Raw genomic sequence first — 19,656 nt, forward strand, 5'->3', positions numbered from 1 at the left:
GCGTAGCGCTGGGGGTACGCACCGTACATACACGGGGGGGTATGCACCGTACATACATGGGGGGTACGCACCGTACATACACGGGGGGGTACGCACCGTACATACACGGGGGGTACGCACCGTACATACATGGGGGGTACGCACCGTACATACACGGGGGTACGCACCGTACATACATGGGGGGTACGCACCGTACATACACGGGGGGTACGCACCGTACATACACGGGGGGTACGCACCGTACATACATGGGGGTACACACCGTACATACATGGGGGGTACGCACCGTACATACATGGGGGGTACGCACCGTACATACACGGGGGGGGTACGCACCATACATACACGGGGGGTACGCACCGTACATACATGGGGGGGTACGCACCGTACATACACGGGGGGTACGCACCGTACATACATGGGGGGTACACACCGTACATACACGGGGGGGTACGTACCGTACATACACGGGGGGTACGCACCGTACATACATGGGGGGGTACGCACCGTACATACACGGGGGGTACGCACCGTACATACATGGGGGGGTACGCACCGTACATACACGGGGGGTACGCACCGTACATACATGGGGGTACGCACTGTACATACACGGGGGGTACGCACCGTACATACATGGGGGGTACGCACCGTACATACACGGGGGGTACGCACCGTACATACACGGGGGGGTACGCACCGTACATACATGGGGGGGTACGCACCGTACATACACGGGGGGGTTTGCACCGTACATACACAGGTGGGGGTACGACTCGAACGTACATGGGTGTACATACACGGGGGGTTCGACACGTACACGGGTGTACATACACGGGTGGGGGTACGACTCGAACGTACGGGGGCTTGGGGGGGTACGACTCGAACGTACGCGGGCTGGGGGGGTACGGCGCGTACATACGGGGGCTGGGGGGGGTCAGCGCGTACATACGGGGGCTGGGGGGGGGTCGGCGCGTATGCGGGCACATGTCTCCATGGTTGCTATGGGAGTTCGGTGCGGACGGTGTTTTTTCCATACGGTTGTAACGCACGGGATGGATCGTGATTCCGCGGTCGGACTTCACTTTTCACATTTGTACGGTGACTCGTCCGAGGACGTGTCGGACACATTTCCCGACCCGAGGACGTGTGGGGAATACTTCCCAATGCGATTCGTACGGACTTTTTACCATGCGAATCGTGATTGCCAGTTTGTACGGCACTTGTACGATTCGTACGGTAAAAAGACCGGATACGAGTCGTACGGGGATTTTTTTTACCGGATCGTGATCGGCACCTAGGTGTGTGTAGATGGGCCATCAACTGGCAGGATGAGGGGCGGACTTGGAAACAGGCCTACTTGCAACTGAATAGGCTGTGCCCTGCCTTTACTCAAAGGACTCGTCACGCCTGCATTGTTAATACAGCCAGCTTGGAATCAGGCCAGAGAAGAGAAGACAAGGCAGAAAACATCAAAGGGAATTCTCTAGAACCTTCTCCTACTTCAAAGTGGATACCAGATATAAATATTGGACCCTCGGACCCAACTGTTCAGTACACATCGGGACCTGTGGAAGACTTAGGATGGCTGTGCTGCTCGACATGAAGGAATGCTGCTCTGTTATCCTGTTGCACTGTTCTCCTGCCTGAGTGAAGGACTGGACCTGCACCTTGAATCCAGGACCACCAGACTGACTCCAAGGGCTAGTTGGCTGGCCTGCTTTCTTTTATTTACTTTTTTCAGTTTAGAAATGCTTTATTGAAGAAATATAATGACCAAAAGGTACTACATCATATTATTGAGAAACATCATAGAATCAATCCAAGTAAATATTCGACATGTATAATCATATAGGGTAATATAACTAAGAAACCTATCATTTAGTTGGTTGGCCTTCTGATCAGAGTCTCAGGGACAGGAAAGGCTGCAACCACCTTGAACCCAGCACATGGCCTCAGTCTGTGTGAGTTCTAGCACGCAGGTCCAACAGTAGACATTGCTTTGAAATCTACTTTAGAGGTGAGGAATTTGCAGGTCGAAGCATCGATTGATAGAAAATGTTGCTCACTCTCTGTAACAATATTTTTGGTGGATACTCTATCTGCCTTTAGATTCCTCACTACCTTCACCTTCATACCCATTCTGTAGGAAAGTTATAGGCCTTCTAATAAGATACCAAATTAGATGTCTCTGGTGCATCGTAACAATGACTGATGTTTTACCTCTTCTTCACCTCGAAAGGCATGGTTAAAAATGGACGAGACCTGATGCCAGGCGTTGACCCCGCACATTCGCCCCTACTTGCTCTGGAACGTTATTTTAGAAGTTTCCACTTCTGGTCTGCCGCGTGAGATATTCAGGTATGAGGATTCTCCAGGGAGTCAAGGAATCCACCAGAAAGATTGTTACCGAAGGTAAGTAATATTTCTTCTGGATTTGTTATGGAACCTGCATGTGCTTCACAATTGTTAAGACGCTAAGAAATAAACACTTTTAATTCAGCAGAACGATCCCCTTTATTGGGATAATATTGCACTAAAAATGGGCCAAGCTGTCTTGTGTCTGGTTGCACACCACATTAGTCTGAAAAAGATGATCATTTAAAAGTGTAAATGTAATAAACATTTAATTCATTAGGAGTGCTGCTACGCTGTATGCAATTAAAACAACACAATGGCGCGATTGTCATATGTTCACTTTAATATTTTTGAGGCATTTTAACTTCTCTAAATGTATTGAGTGAAGATGCAAGAGCCACATGGACGGGTACACGTTGATAGGATTGTTAGCAGCTTGGATGTTTCTCTGGTGTCTACCACTGCTGACCATACTGCACAGACTGCAAAGGCAAAAACATCAATTAGAGGGTATTTTCATACAGCCATCTTCGTTGTTGTCAGTATCTGGCTTCTTATATTTGTATTTTACAAAATGGGCGTAGGAACACTTTGCACTTTAACCATCTATGTATGCAAAAACCTCACACAGAACATATTTAGTAAATTAAAAAATGATGAAAGTAAGAAATGTTTAGTCTGAGCCAAAAACATATATATATGCTTGGTTCCAATTTGAATAAATGTATGCATATGATATATGGGATAAGGTACCCCTGCCTGCAGGGAAGTGCCATGACAATATAGAGAAATAAGGCCTAAGGCTGAATTTCTTTATAAAGTCATGGAACTCCAAACCAACTTACAGTACCTTTTAAGGTACCGCAGTGGGCATTTTATTCGTTATAATGCATAGTCATACAGCAGTGGGCATTTTATTCTTTATAATGCATAGTCACACTATCTCTCACCATCCCAAAAAACACATAGATCCTTGGTGTCCTGCTCCTTCAAATGAAAGAAATAGTATGGCTGCTGACATGTAGTATAAAAGCGGAACCTACGCAGCAAAAAGCAGCTAGTAATGTGTCGCAAAAGCATATTCCAATCAGTTTATTGTAACTAGTAAAAACATATTACAATCAATTTAATGTAAACAAGATTTTATTTTAAAGTTGTAGCTCATAATGAATATAATGAGTAGTAACATGAATAAAGATTTTCCTATGATGATCTACAGCACACAAAAAATAAACATGTTGACGAAAATGTTTCCTGTTTGCTGATGGCTGTTTGTTTTAGAAAAACACATCATAAGAAAGAAAGATATTTAAACTCAGTAACTGCAGCTGTGTTAAGGCTCTGTTACCTGTTTTCCAGCTTGGATGCTGCCTCTGGCGACAGGCATTATTACATCAGCTGTTAATAAGCTACTACTTTTGAGCTGCTACATTATTATTTTCTTACCATAGTTGAATAGAGATGTCTGTAATAAGAAAATTAGAGACATGTTTTGTACTGGGATTCCAGGTCACTGAGGTGCCGATTCCGATGTCGAACGGACTCAGGTCCATCCGACATCTGTCAGGAGTCGTAACAGACCGACCTGCTGTCGTCGGTTACAGACCTGCTAGTATAATGCGACCGAACAGGGTTCGGTCGCACTTGTATACAACACAATGCAAGCATGCATTCTCAGCCGAATGCATGCCTGCATCGTGGAAAGCAGGGGTGCAGTTCATCCCTGCACCCTGTGGGCGGCACCCCAAGGTGCCTGCCACCGGGTGCAGGGATCCACAGAGGGGCACCATAGGAGCCCACAGGCCTCCATACGGCAGCCTCGCACCCATGGGGGCCCTACTGGGGAACCCAAAGACAGTTTCCGACTGGCTTTTCATGCCGGAAAAAACGGCACGAAAAGGCAGTGGAAAACTACCATCGTACTCCCTCGGTCACAAAGAGGCAGCAGGGGGAGTACTGAGGGATTTCCGGACGGCGGACAGGATCTCCAAGCCTGTTGTCCGCAATCCGGAAATCCGTGTCGGATTCCATTCCGACCGAGCCCATCAGAATGGCTCGGTCGGAAAGGAATCCGGCCGTCACGATCCGAATTGGTCGGAAGGGCTCCGACCATCGGTGGGAGCCCATCCGACCGATATCGGAATCAGCCCCTATGTGTTATATTTATATAATACATTAGATTTTGTGATCACTGTATAAAAACTACTCTCTAATTTCTTTATAATCCGCTACTTGTGACGGACCCAGTAGGCAGTTATAAAGCAAAGACATCAGAGCTCGACTATTATAAGTTGTTACAGTCAAGTTCTGACGTCACAATGCCTGTTGCCAGAGACAGCAACCGAGGCGAAAGGCACGTCAGGTCTCAGAGCATAATTGAAACAGCTGTTTAAAGCAATAAAAAAAAACATCGCTTTTCTTTCTTATGCGCTATTATTCTAGCTTGCCATGAAAACCAGAGAGATCATGTTTTTTTGCACAGCTTAGTTAGAGCAGGCAAGAATTTTTCTGCATGTTTATACACATTCCGCGCTACTGTAGTTCTTTTTTTTTTTTAAACTGACTTGTATTAAACTGTTTCTAATATCTGTTTGCAACAAATATCTAACACGTCTTTCATGTGTTTAATTTTGCACTAGAGATATTATTTTTATTCTTCATGTTTGCAAACATGCTTTCTCTTTCATATGAAAGAGCTACACACCAAGGTTTTTAGTGGTTTGTGGAAAAGGTGATTGTGTGACAATGTATTATATGAGATAAAGTACCCCCTGGTGTACATGATAGGGAGTCACCTCGGAGTTCCATAACCTTATAAAGAAACTCGGCCTTCGGACTTGTTCCTCTATATGGTTATTGAATTCCACATTATGTAAGGCAGGTGGTACTTTATCCCTTATATAATAGGAACATAGCAGAAAGACAGCAAATTGGTCTATGGGGTTGAAGGCAGCATTGCAATCAGAGTAAATGTAGGTGTGGCTTCTGAGAAGGGAGTGGCCTTTTTACTGTGTCACAATGTTTTGTTCTTAAAATAAGCATTTCTTCAGCTCTTTCCTATATTGAAGGTGGGTAGGTGTGGCCCTTAAGGATATGTTGATCAGGGGCAGCTCCTCCGTAATGGCGGAGGAGCTTTGCCCCACAGGTCAGAGTCAGTCACAGAAAAATTAAATGTTAATAAAACAATAATATTTTATTTTTCTGTGACTAGACGTATGTAGGGCAGAGCGGGGCTGGGCAATGACAGGGAGGAATGGTGGGCACTCATAAGTGTGCATGTCAGTTTGGCAGGCTCTGCCTTAGGCCGGCCAAACAGACATGCACACTTCTATTTCTCCAACCCAGCTGTGTTGCACAACAAGGTTGTAGAAAAGCCGCAGGCTACCAAGTACTGTCTGAGCAGCGGACCAGACCACTCAGACCAATCCTGGCGCTGCTCTCATGCTAAGTATAACATGACAGCAGCGTCTGGATTGGGTGGGGAGCCTGTGCTTTCCCAGTGACTGCCGGGACAGAAGCACTGAGGCGGCCATCGGCGGAAGTGACTCGTATAAAAGAGACTTCCTCGGAAGCAATCTTCTCAAATAACTTGTAATACCGTAATAATTGTGTTCATAAATACTAATAATGCATCATAAAATTTGTACACTTAAGCTTAAAGGAAGCTTGCCTATGTGTCGTACTAACAAGTTACCCGAAAGTGATTAAAATGGCTGCTAACGCGGGATTTACTGCGGATGTGTCAACTACATCTACGTAGTAGTGACGTACCTATGGTTTGGAGGGAAATCTTTGCAGCCGCACAATCGCTTCCAAAATGGCCGCTTGGAACTCACATGTTAATGCGCATGCTTATGCTGAAACTAAACCTTGCAAATTTAATAAAATGCTAATGCGAAAGATTTATATAAGTAAAGGGGGTTAGAGTAGAGATAGGTGGTATACAGTAAAATCATTTTATTTTGAATTTAATATGTTTCTTTCTGACTTTTTATTAGTTCGAATTTTGGGCCTCAAAGGATGACAGATGTCCATGCCCCCTTGTCGTCTGCACATGCGTATTTGCAACCTGCCAGGAACCATGACGAAAGAATTGAAACTCATCCAAGGCCATGAGCCCTGTTTGTCCTGGGAACAGAACCTTCTTCCTGACACGTGAATGGAGGAGTTATTAAATTGTATAATTTTGATTAATAAAAATGTGAACTCGGGTGGGGAAATAAAGCATGGGAAAGTAAATTAAGGGGCAGGAACATAGAACAATGAACTTAAAGAAAAATATTAAACTTAGCATGGTGTGATGATCATCTCCCCTTTCCCTGTCCAATCAGTGTTAGAAGTTTCATAAATTTGAAACATTTAGGGGTGGTACATGCCAGTCGAAAGGTATAATTGAGGTAGTTTAGTTAGTCTAGTTAACACAGCGAGATGGAGAATGCTGAGAGACCGAGATGCTGTCTGAGAATTAAGAGAATACTGAAGAAGAGCCATTTCCAGACTTAGAACTTTTGAGCCAATTAATTATAAGATCATCGCGGAAGAATCGAGGAGGCACATAATAGAAGATTGCAGAAGAATCGAGGAGGAAGATAGTGTCAGAGAGGGGTGCGACGCAGGCGTCATATCTAGAAGAGGTCATCTATCCTGTCCTGAATCCTGTCCTGAGCCTTTGTCACTTGATCTGTCCCAGGGGGCCCTTTCCAATTCCTTGGCCAAGGGGTTGGCTTTCACACCATTCTAGGTAACTATAATTCTGTGTAGTATGTCATTGTGCTGCTCTCTCTGTTTCCTCCCTATTCAGGTTCTGTCATCGTAATAACATTGTTTAACGATTATTCTAATTAAATTTCATTCCCTTCCTCTCTTTGAAGAAAACGGTGTTCTAACTGTATTTTGGTACTTGGCTCAGATGAATTTACTAGATAAACATTTAAAACTCTCCAGAGTCTGTGATTATTTAAAGAAGGTTTACTCTATGTAAATGTCATCTATTTAGTTAACTAAAAGGTCCATTGACCAAAGGAAAATATATTGGACCAAGAGGTTTGGTAAGAAATAATTAGATAAATTCACCTTACAGGTATTAGCACAATAAATTGACCCCAGCGGTATCTACTAGCCTATATAAATGAGTGTGTGTTTATGGGCCCAGGTGAGTATATGGTAGTTGAGTACCTGAGGTTGGTAACCCGCTGGACCAGTTTTGCTGGTAGTAGAGCTATGGTTAATTTTATTAACTAGTTAGGTGAAATTTTTTGTTTTATTGGAATTATTGATTATATATTAACAAACCCGTTTTGTATTTGTTTTATGTTGTATGGAAATTCCCGAGAATATTGAATAGCGGGTGGTGAATGGAAACCACACTTTTGCTAAAGATTGCACTGTAAGGGTATGCAAGGTTGACAGTGCTACTTTAGGGATTATTTCGTATAAAAGTGAGCGTGATTGATAGCAAAGAGTTCGCTGGTGAAATTACATCACCTAGAAAGGGTAATACCGAAGGAGTAGCAGGTTCGTCGGTGCTTCAGTGTGGAGTAAGCGGAAGAGTTTTCCTCGGAGTGTATGAAGGGTAAGCGGAAAGATTTACTTGCAGTAAAAGAAAATGGACTTTCTGATTTTAGCAGAGCAAACAGAGTAGCAAATGTTTCTATGTTGTCAATTAATGAATTTTGTATGAAAATCCAAAGAAAATAAGTTTTTGTGTTACCTTGTAAAGGAGGGGTCAGTTGCAGGTGCTGCACTGACGTCACAGAGGGCCGTGCTGGGATTGGTTGGAACAGTGGGCGTGTGACTGACGTGAAATTGTAAAGGAGGGGTCAGTAGTAAGTAGTGATACTGATGTCACAGAAAAGCCGTGCTAGTATTGGCTAAGCGTGTAGTGTGGAAACGAATTGATTGGTCGAAAGAATATAAGCCGCGCTGATATTGGTTAAGCATTACAGTAATAATGAACATTTGATTGGCTAGTAAAATAGAAGCTACAATAATAATTGACAGTGGGCTTTGCATGTGGGGACACAATCCAACATTAATAGGGAATCACCCAGACAGAAGGTATTTAGGATTTGCCAGAGAACAATATATAAAAAGATCAACACCTAAAATGTACAGAGAAAAAAGAAAGATGACATTTATGCAGAAAATTAAAAATTATTTTAAAAGGTTAAACCTGTTAAGACTAGAGTTGGAATCCTTATCCCTCCCCCGAAAACGCCTGCATCATACATGATGATGGAAAGAGGCTATCATACTTGTGTATGGTTGGAAAATTGGATAGAATATACAAAAAGTGATGGAGTGCTAGCTTTTCCAGAATATGGTATGTTCAATGGGAGAATTTGACATAATCTGAGATTAAGAATGTATGAATTGGAGCCCTGACCAAGATTAACCCAATATGAAGCTTTAGAGGAATGGGAGACTGAAGCGTTTGAGCGTGATAGATCCATAAGTAGTAGAAGCTTTAGAGGGTTTTATCCTAGGCTACCACGTGAATCACGAGATAATCAGATGAAACAATGGAGGCAAGCAATAGTGGCTGAGGAATTATATCCTATATTATCAGGAGGCAAGTGCACAGAGAAGACCAAACATTTAACGATGACAGGTAGTGGAGAATCAGAAGATGATTTCTTGGAGGACATTTTAATGAAAAACCTTCCACCTTACCTAGAGGGACCGAGTAGAACTACTCCTAGTGCTCCAGTTTTGGGAACACCATTAGTTCCCCAAGTTATACATGACCCAACGAATGGAAGGGTACTTCAGGAAAAAGAAAGAGAGGCAATAAATAAGAATACAGAGGAATAGATATAGAAAATAACCCAATTGAGTACTCACCCTGGAGCACTAACTATACCAGTGACTATAGGTCCGGTGGTTCGATTATATGGAGATAAGACAATTACTCACAAACCACCAATCATGTCCACACCTACAATACAACCCAGAAAAGAGAATATAATAACTGATGATCAAGGCAGCAAATGTGAATCGGTAATATCATTAATGGATTTACCGATAAGAGGACAGATAAATGAAACCCCGAGAAGAGTTACATCGAGTTGTTCAAAGTAAATACAAATAGAAACATCTACACTAGTCAAGAGTGCCACAATAGTATCCCCAGAAGAAATAGAAAGATGGGCACAGGGAATAGACAAGCCAAAACAGCCACTGAAAATTCTAGATATTTACAAATTGAAAGTGGAATTAGAAGAAATGATAGCTGGGAACGTGGGACTAGATAGGTTAAATACTTACAATGAAGAAGAGTTACTGTTCATTTGCAAAAGTATCACTGGAAATGCAAAAATATTCCATGAGAAATTGACAGACCAGGCTTCTGAAATGGGGGTTCAAATAGGGAAATCCAAGGTATTACAGAAACCATACAGAGCAGAATACAGTGACAAGGACCCGGAAAATATGAATATGTCTGGGAGAAAATTACAGGTTAAAGAATGAATGAACATTTTACAGAAATGGGGCGACCTGGATAAATGGAAAGCTAGATGGATGCAAAAAAGGGAGAAAGCACACGCCAATCGAATAACTTCTGAATTTTTGATGAAAGATACAGGAAAGGTAGAAAGATTATGTCCAATGAGAGAAGTGACTGGAGGAGGATATATACATGTTCCATGGACCAGATAGGATCTTTTATCATTTACAAATGATTTCCCGAAGTTAAGAGAAAAGCCAGTTGAGGAGTATCTGCAAGTTGAAAGATTTGTGAAGGTTTCTAAAGTGTTGTTAAAAAAGTTGGATGGTTTATTTGACATAGTGGTACCTGCTGAATCTAAAATTACTGTGGATTGGCCTATGATGAGTACCCGAGAGATGCGAAAACAGGAGCCCCTTCAGAAGAAGTAATGAAGAAATATCACCAGGTGATCACTTTCTTGAAAGGGAAAATTTCTCCAAAAGAAACAGATTGGGTAAAGATAGATAGAACGACCCAGGACTGAAATGAGTCCGTACATACTTATTATGAATGCTTGCTGCAGATATTTAAACAATATAGAGGTTTTGAGAACATTGGAGATAAAGATATGGGACATTTTGGTGCCGATCACGATCCGGTAAAAACCGGGTACGAACCGTCGGTCGGAGCGTTTTCCCCGTCCGACTCGTACCCGGTCGTAAAACTTTACAAACATGGAATTACGATTCGCACGGAAACACCATTTCCGTACGAATCGTAAAAAACACCGACCGACGAAAACATACATACGAATGTGATCCGGGAATGCTGCGACGTGACGTCGGGACGCTTTCAGGCAGCGTTTCACGACCCAGGAATTACGATTCGAACCGACAGCAGTCCGGACGGCAATATTTTCACGGCACCCAAAAAGTGCCGGAAAAGCGAAGTACGGCGCGAATCGACCAGAGTAGGTGGCCCGGTACGCACCGTACCCCCCCCCCAGCCCCCGTACGTACGCGCCGACCCCCCCCCAGCCCCCGTATGTACGCGCTGACCCCCCCCAGCCCCCGTATGTACGCGCCGACCCCCCCAGCCCCCGTATGTACGCGCCGACCCCCCCAGCCCCCGTACGTACGCGCCGACCCCCCCCAGCCCCCGTATGTACGCGCCGACCCCCCCAGCCCCCGTATGTACGCGCCGACCCCCCCCCCAGCCCCCGTACGTACGCGCCGACCCCCCCAGCCCCCGTATGTACGCGCCGACCCCCCGTGTATGTACACCCGTGTACGTTCGAGTCGAACCCCCCCGTGTACGTTCTAGTCGAACCCCCCCGTGTATGTTCGAGTCGAACCCCCCTGTATGTACACCCGTGTACGTTCGAGTCGAACCCCCCCGTGTACGTTCGAGTCGAACCCCCCTGTATGTACACCCGTGTACGTTCGAGTCGAACCCCCCCGTGTACGTTCGAGTCGAACCCCCCTGTATGTACACCCGTGTACGTTCGAGTCGTACCCCCACCCGTGTATGTACGGTGCGTACCCCCAGCGCGTGGGGTACGCACCGTACATACACGGGTGGGGGTACGACTCGAACGTACACGGGTGTACATACAGGGGGGTTCGACTCGAACGTACGCGGGGGGGTTCGACTCGAACGTACACGGGGGGGTTCGACCCGAACGTACACTGGGGTTCGACTCGAATGTACACGGGGGGTTCGACTCGAACGTACACAGGGGGGTTCGTATCGAACGTACACGGGGGGGTTCGACTCAAACGTACACGGGGGGGTTCGACTCAAACGTACACGGGGGGGTCCGACTCGAACGTACACGGGGGGGTTCGACTCAAACGTACACGGGGGGTTCGACTCAAACGTACACGGGGGGTTCGACTCGAACGTACACGGGTGTACATACACGGGGGGGTCGGCGCGTACATACGGGGGCTGGGGGGGTCGGCGCGTACATACGGGGGCTGGGGGGGTACGGCGCGTACATGCGGGGGCTGGGGGGGGTACGGCACGTACCGGGCACCTGTTTGGACGTCTCCATGGTTGTTATAGGAGTTCGGTGCGGACGGTCTTTTAACCATACGGTTGTACATTCGGACGCCCGGGACGGATCGTGATTCCCCGGTCGGACTTCGCTTTTCACGTTTGTACGGTAAATCGTACGAGGACGTGTCGGACACTTTTTCCGACCCGAGGACGTGTGGGGAATTATTCCCAATGCGATTCGTATGGTCTTTTTCCCATGCGAATCGTGATTGCCAGTTCGTACGGCACTTGTACGATTCGTACGGTAAAAAGACCGGATACGAGTCGCACGGGGAAATTTTTTAACGGATCGTAATCGCCACCTTTGTGTATCGATTTGTGACAGGATTGAAACCAGAAATTGGAGACATGATTCTTCAACACATGTTGTGTTGGCAAGCGAGACCCATAGATGATATTCTCAAATACGCAAAGTATTGCGGAGATGAGATTGACAATAAACGAAATAAATTAAAAGAAAAGGTGATGTGAGCCCAAGTGTAATTAGCAGAACAGCAGGAATTCCAACTAAACAGCCAGACAGGAAATCAAGGAAAGGGGCAAGGCCAAAATATAATTAATGGGGGAAAACAAAAGAGACGAAGGAGTAGAGAGGAGGAAAAGAAAACATTTCCTTGTCATGGGTGCAGAAAATTGGGGCATTGGAAAAACAAGTGTAAAAATATACAGAATAATAATGGCCCAAATCAAAATTTAAATCCACAGATGCAGAATGAGGTGATAATGAGTCAACCGCAGCAGGTTGTAAATCTACAGAGTCAGTTGCCACCTGCCCCTATGCCAAATTTTGTGAACCAGGCCAAGTACGGTGTGGACACCAGATTTCAAGGAGGAAGTGGTAAGAAAAATTCTGTAACCTCGCAATTTCTTTTACAGGACCCTTATTTACATGACAGCGACCAATGAAGGTGCCTGAGGGGAGTGGAAAAGGAGTGCGTACTTGGCGCATCCTTAATGGTAGATCAGTCAGTTCCATATGTTGATGGTAAAGTAGAAGGAAAAGATATTACCTTCTTATTGGACACTGGTGCTACCCGTTCTACTGTGAGAACAGCAGACATTCCAAACCTACCCCTCTCGGGAAAAGCGATCCAAGTAGTGGGCGTTTCCAATAAACAGATTAGAACCCCTATTACAGAACCCATGGAGGTACGCATTGGCAATTTCAGGGAAATGCAAAATTTGAGGTGCGCTACTCCAGTCCTGTAAATTTGTTAGGAAGAGATCTACTGTGCAAAATGAATTGCACAATTTTTTGCACACCGGATGGTGCTGCAATTCAAACCCCAGATGAAGACAGAGTCAAGAAAATCATGTTAGCTAAACAAGGCACAGAGGTAGACGAGATGTATTCCATGATGACAAAAGACGATTTAACAGACGAGGTCAAAACGACAGTCAATCCAGATGTGTGGGGTTTTCCATGAAAAGATGTAGGGTTAATGGCAAATGTAGACCCAGTAAAAGTAACTGTGAAGGAAGGTGCAATTTACCCAAATACTTGACCATACAAAATGTACGGAAATGCTTGTGTGAAGCCCCAGCTTTAGGTATGCCAGATTACACAAAAGAATTCGCACTGTTTGGTTCTGAAAGAAATAGTTGTGCACTTTCAGTTTCAACCCAGAGACATGGTTTGATGCGACGACCAGTGGCATACTTCTCTGCCACTTTGGACCCTGTAGCCTCAGCTTTACCTGGTTGTTTAAAAGTAATAGCTGCAACATGCATGAGTCCGGAGCCAAGCGAATCAATTGTAATGAGACATCTGGTAAAGGTAAATGTTCCACATTCAGTTGAGATTCTTTTAACAAGAACTCGAACTCAATATCTCACTCCTACTCGGATGACTAAATATGAAAGAATCATCTTAGGTGCTGAAAACGTGACAATAGTCAGGTGTACTGTTCTGAACCCTGCCACCTTGTTACCAGATGTTCATGGAGAAGAGGTGAAGTATGAAGTCGAGCACAATTGTTTGGATGTGACAGAACTTTGCACCAAGCCCCGTCCAGACATACAGGAAGAACCTCTGAAGAATGCCGAACATGAGCTGTTTGTAGATGGTTCGTGTATGCGTCATGAGGAGGGAGGGCTAAGTGCTGCTTACGCTGTATGTACATTGGCTGGAATAGTCGAAGCATCCTATTTACCAGGAGTCAAATCTGCACAAGTAGCCGAATTGATAGCTTTGATTAAAGCTTGCAAAATGGGGAAAAATTGGAAAGTAACCATTTTTACTGATAGTCAGTATGGTTACAGGGTTGTGCATGATTTTGGCCAACTCTGGATGCAGAGGGATTTCTTGACTTCTTCAGGATCCCCAATTAAAAATGGAAAGTTCGTAAAAGAGCCAGAAGAAGTGGCAGTGGTCAAGAGTGCCGCACATCAGTCAGGAGATGACTATGTGACAGCTGGTAATAGATATGCTGACTAGGTTGCCCAATACTGTGCCAGAAATAAATCGGCGATAAATAGGAAAATTGAAACAAGTGGAATTAGCTGCCAACTTATGTTACTCTCAGGATTGGAAACATGGGAAGAAGTAAGACAGCTGCAAGATGAGGCAGAGATGAAAGAAAAGGAAGAATGGGTGAAAGTAGGGTGCCAAAAGAGGTCAGAAGATGATGTATGGATTTACCTAGATGGCAGGCAAGTAATGCCAGACTTTCACAAATGGCTAGGATGTATCATGGAGACACCCACATAGGCAGGGATGCCATGATTAAGCTGGGTCTGGGTGCTCAGTGGACTAAAGCAGCCACTTTTAATTATAAGAACACTGCAGAAGAATCGAGAAGACACATAACAGAAGAAAATCGTGGAAGAATCGAGGAAGAAGATAGTGTCAGAGAGGGGTGCGACGCAGGCTTCGTATCTAGAAGAGGTCATTTATCTTTTCCTGAATCCTGTCCTGAGCCTTTGTCACCTGATCTGTCAGAGGGGACCCTTTCCAATTCCTTGGCCAAGGGGTTGGCTTTCACACCATTCTAGGTAACTATAATTCTGTGTAGTATGTCATTGTGCTGCTCTCTCTGTTTCCTCCCTATTCAGGTTCTGTCATTGTAACAACATAGTTTAACGATTATTCTAATTAAATTTAATTCCCTTCCTCTCTTTGAAGAAAACGGTGTTCTAACTGTATTTTGGTACTTGGCTCACATGAATTTACTAGATAAACATTTAAAACTCTCCAGAGTCTGTGATTATTTAAAGAAAGTTTACTCTATGTAATTTTCATCTATTTAGTTAACTTAAAGATCCATTGACCAGAGAAAAATATATTGGACCAAGAGGTTTTGTAAGAAATGATTTGATAAATTAATCTTACAGGTATTAGCACAATAAATTGACACCAGTGGTATCTACTCGCCAATATGAATGAGTGTGTGTTTATGGGCCCAGGTGAGTATATTGTAGTTGAGTACCTGAGGTTGGTAACGCGCTGGATCAGCAGCGACAGGTAAGGTATTTTTATATTATTATTTTTTCCCCTAAACCCCCCCCCCCCACCGCCTCCCCCCACACTTTTGTTTTGCTGCAACCGCCACTGATAGTGATGTCATTTCAATTCATGGGTGTGTTAATAAAACCATCCAATTATCTTCATCTCTAAAGAAAGATTCAAGTGGATTCCATCATGGAGCAGAAATGCTGGAGGAATGCAAGAATGTGCAGATGCAACTTACATTGTATCTGCCGACCAGTCTTGCTCCATATTTTCTACGATCTTCTTCTGAGATTAGATCCATGGGTGTTTCTGAAAGAGAGGATATCCTTGGTTTGATAAACTCTGATAAATGTTTAAAGTTCAACTCTAATAATGGTTCTATCAAGAAAAATATGCACTTATGTTGGTTCTGTCAAGAAAAATATTCTCCCTGATTCTGGAAAAAGATATGTATTAGAGAAGTAAAATTGTACCACAGTTAGTACTTGTAGAGGGGGTTTCTTAACAGCGCTTCTGCTTCCATAGAGTAAAGAAAGGTACAAACAAGTATTAGGATGCCATCTAGTGATAGTTCTAAATTACTACAAAAGGCCAAAAAAGTGCCTTATTCTATTCTTTGGGAAGATCTGCTGCCGGCCACGTGCTTTGATCATTGAAAATCTTCCACTGATCCGTAATTTTAAACCGTTTAGGATTAGGAGAAGGGAGGAGCGAAGTATTACCAAAGTCTTGTTCCAGTGGATAGTAGTATTTGGAGGACTTTATGTAGGTTTTGTCATTTTTTCTGTTTAAGCTCTATTAGGGCATCTAGCTGCTTGCAATAGTGTTCCACCCTTACACCTGCCCATAAAGTGGAGATGTCATTGGTGATGTCAGTGTTGATGTGACATGTGGGGTCACCAGTGTTGTGATCTGTAATGTAATTTGTGATATCATATGTGAGGTCATAAGTAGAGTATTAGGGTGAGTAATGAACCCCATACCTATCCTTTTTATTGGTTTTGTGATTATTGTTATGAGGTTCCATTAACTGAAGATTTTGGGTGATTTTATATGATATGAATTGCCTTCATATTCATCGCGTTGAATAGTAAGTCTACCCTTGCCCTCAGTGCCTGCTGGGCATGGTCTTGGGCCATGCCCAGCAGAATGTGGGTGCAGTTGTACACTCCAGAGGAAGCAGAGCACAACCTTAGGTTGTTCCTAGGAGGCAAATATGTATTGTCGAGGACCACACACTGCTCCCAGCCCCACTGCCCTGAGAGCAGGGACTGTTCTAGGATTCGGGGATCCTGAGTGGAAAGAAAATATGCGAGGCCCCTTCGAATTTGCATGGAGGGTGACACATTTAGGGATGTAAGCATATCAATACGACCCTGCTCCTGAAGCAGCTTTATTCAGAAACATCCTGAGCTACGGCCCCTCCCTCTCAGCCACCTACTAGCACCCCTTAACAGCTCATAAAGGGCTGAATGTGTGAGAGTTGCTAGTAGGGTGAGAGGATTAACTGCGGGCAGTGGGTGTCTTCCAGTGCCTCTGTATTGGCAGGAGGGCAGGAGGCCTGATTGCGTGGCAAACCTGCAGAATGTGTCTCCTTGTAACTGGGCCCTTAGGAACCCCCCAACTCCCAAGTTCTCCATGTGCTGCACCGTGGCAGGGAGCCACCCCCTACTTCTCCATGGGCACAATTACAATGAGGCACATCTTCTTTTATATTATTGTACTGTTTCCTAATGTTTGGTAGGAAGAGATGTATGAATACAAGATGTGCTATTTTTGATGACCACGCCGCTCTTTATGGATTCCTATGATTACTAAAATGAATAAGAACAGTACACCTACTTCCCTTACACTGGTCAACTAGTATATGTCAACCATAATAGTTGTCGCTTTCCTATTTTAAATATAATAGGGACTTGATTCTTCTTTAACAGGGGTTTTTAGTACCCCACAATTCAGCCTTAGTGTTTGCCTCTTTACCATCTGTCAGTATGTTTGAATCTTATGTCTTGTATATATCCTTGCACACTACCTCTATCATATGAACACTTACCATATGGTTTTATACTTATAGAAACCTAGACTAAGTGAAAGATATTTTCATTGATTGGTGAGTTTTTGTGTGTAGTTATGTGATGGGTGGATAAACGAATGGTTGGTGAGTGCATCGATGGATAGATGAATGGGAATTATAAATATTTACAAAGAATAGGTTGTGCCTTGACAACAATAGAGTAAGAGGCAAAGGACCGCTTTTCCGCAAAGTGTCAAGTGTTGCTTCAATCTGCAATCCACAGCTTCACTTGAATGCAACTGGAAGTGCATGGAATGGAAGCCCACAGTAGGCCCAGAATGTCATCCATGATGTTATGGGCAGTATTATGCATGAGGTACTTCCAAACATGACAGGTTCAGCATTCGGTCATTATAGCAAGAATACTCGCAATATTCTAAGTATTACCACCATTAGGGAAGGCACATCATTAACCGCACAACCCAACATTATGCCAAGAATTAACACTGTTATGTCATGTGCAGCGTTGTGTCGGGCGCAGATGGCATGATGCCATGAGTGTACACAATATAGAAAGAACAGCCAATATGATGGTGGTGCCAGCAATCTGCAACATGTGGATATACATGCTATGTAAAGAGTTACCATCACTATGCCATTTGGAAACCTAGGGGCAGATGTACAAACATTTTTTTCGGTCGCAAAAGGGAATTCAGACCGTTTGCCACTGCAAAATTGGTCTGCCCAATGCACAAACCATATTTTGTCAGTTGCTAAACTATTTGCGACTCGCAAAATATGGTTTGCGAGTCGGTATTAGGAAGGGGCGTGCCAAGGGTGGCCCTTCCTAATAGTGAATCTAACACCAATGTAAATGCAAATGCGGTCGCACAACAATTGCAGTTTACCACCTTCTTCAAGTAGGTGGTAAACCACTCGCAAACGGGAATGGGTCGACCCCTTCCCCTTTGTGAATGGGCGCAAAAATATTTTTTTAAAGCAGGCAGGGGTCCCATGGACCACTGCCTACCCTTAAAAAGTGAAACTGAAAAGTTAAATTTTTCTTTTTTAAATGCAGCCTGTTTTCCTTTAAGGAAACCAGGCTGCATTTAAAGAAAAAAACTTTATTGAAAAAGCAGTCACAGACATGGTGGTCTGCTGACCCCAGCAGGCCACCATCCCTGGGAGTGCTAGCCATTCCCGATGGGGTTGCAAATTGCGCTTGTCTCATGAATATTGATAAGGCATGTCATTTGCGACCCCATTGTGAATCGCAAACAGTGTCTGAGACACTGTTGTACATTCAGTTTAGCGATTCGCTAAACTGAATGGTCGTACATCTGGCCCCTAGTTACTTTTGTGGGCTCTGTGTGCTTGCGCCAAGTACATGACGTATTCTAAGTGCTATACATCAGCAATCGCAACATGTAAACTTTAAAGTAGCTGTGCCTCGTGGGGTAGATGTTTTTCCAGTGTCTAAACTGTCTATGCATAATTTACACCTACACATTTACAAATGCATGCAGCTGTGGTAATTGCACTGTGCTGGGTACTCAACACATTCCTAACAGCCAAAAACCTTGACATGGCTGTAAGTAGCTGCTAAGCCTGTCACCGTGATGGGAGGTATGTGTTGTGCAATCACAATATGGGTTAGTAGTATAAGAATTAAGCCATATTTGAAAAGTAGCGGGCAAACAAAGATATGGCATGAAACAAGTTTGCAAATGTAATCTCAAACATTTCATAATATGTAACTGGGCATGTGGATTCAAACTTTCTGTTCATTAATACGAACGTAAAACTATGGGTGGCGATTTAAATCTGGACGGGTAATACCATTCACCAACATTCCGAATAGTATACCTAGAAAGGCATGCCAGGATGCCTTGTATACTGGGAATGTTATATAAATATTCACATGGCCTCCTATGACAACTGAGCAGTTATGCAGTGCATAGAAATATGCACAAGGGAAGTGGAGCCTTCTGTGCAAATGCAGTTTTATTTCTACAGGAAAACATTTTCACCATGGAGACAACTCTTCCCCTACACCCCCACTAAAGCTAGAGGCTCCCATCCTGGATGGGGAGTTACTTCAGGACTTTGCTGTATTAAAATGTCTGACGATTTCCAGGGTGGAAAGGGGTCAGAGAAGGGTTTGGGAATTCCCTCAAACGTACATATCCGTGGGTATTCCAAACTCTGAGGGCACACCAGGCCTTGGAATGGCCAATCCCCACTCTTTGAGTGGGGATTGCTCTGCATTTGTAGTGGAGAAATCTGCAGCATTAAATGCATTTACGACTGACAGGAACACCTTTATAAATTCCTGGCAGATGC

The 19,656-nt window shown here is 44.1% G+C and overlaps 1 long non-coding RNA gene across 1 annotated transcript in view; it reads right to left on the reverse strand.

The window, feature by feature from the left end:
• Positions 1-2,683: 2,683 nt before the first annotated feature.
• LOC146869291 (uncharacterized) overlaps positions 2,684-19,656 on the reverse strand; it is a 56,201-nt gene continuing 39,228 nt past the window's right edge. Inside the window, exons 4-5 of the long non-coding RNA XR_014981391.1 lie at positions 15,538-15,608; positions 2,684-2,840 (exon numbers count right to left, since the gene is read on the reverse strand). This is a non-coding gene — a long non-coding RNA (uncharacterized LOC146869291). The remainder of the gene's footprint in view (positions 2,841-15,537; positions 15,609-19,656) is intronic.

The sequence above is a fragment of the Triturus cristatus genome, chromosome 1_1, assembly GCF_964204655.1.
Source record: "Triturus cristatus chromosome 1_1, aTriCri1.1, whole genome shotgun sequence".
NCBI lineage: Eukaryota > Metazoa > Chordata > Amphibia > Caudata > Salamandridae > Triturus > Triturus cristatus.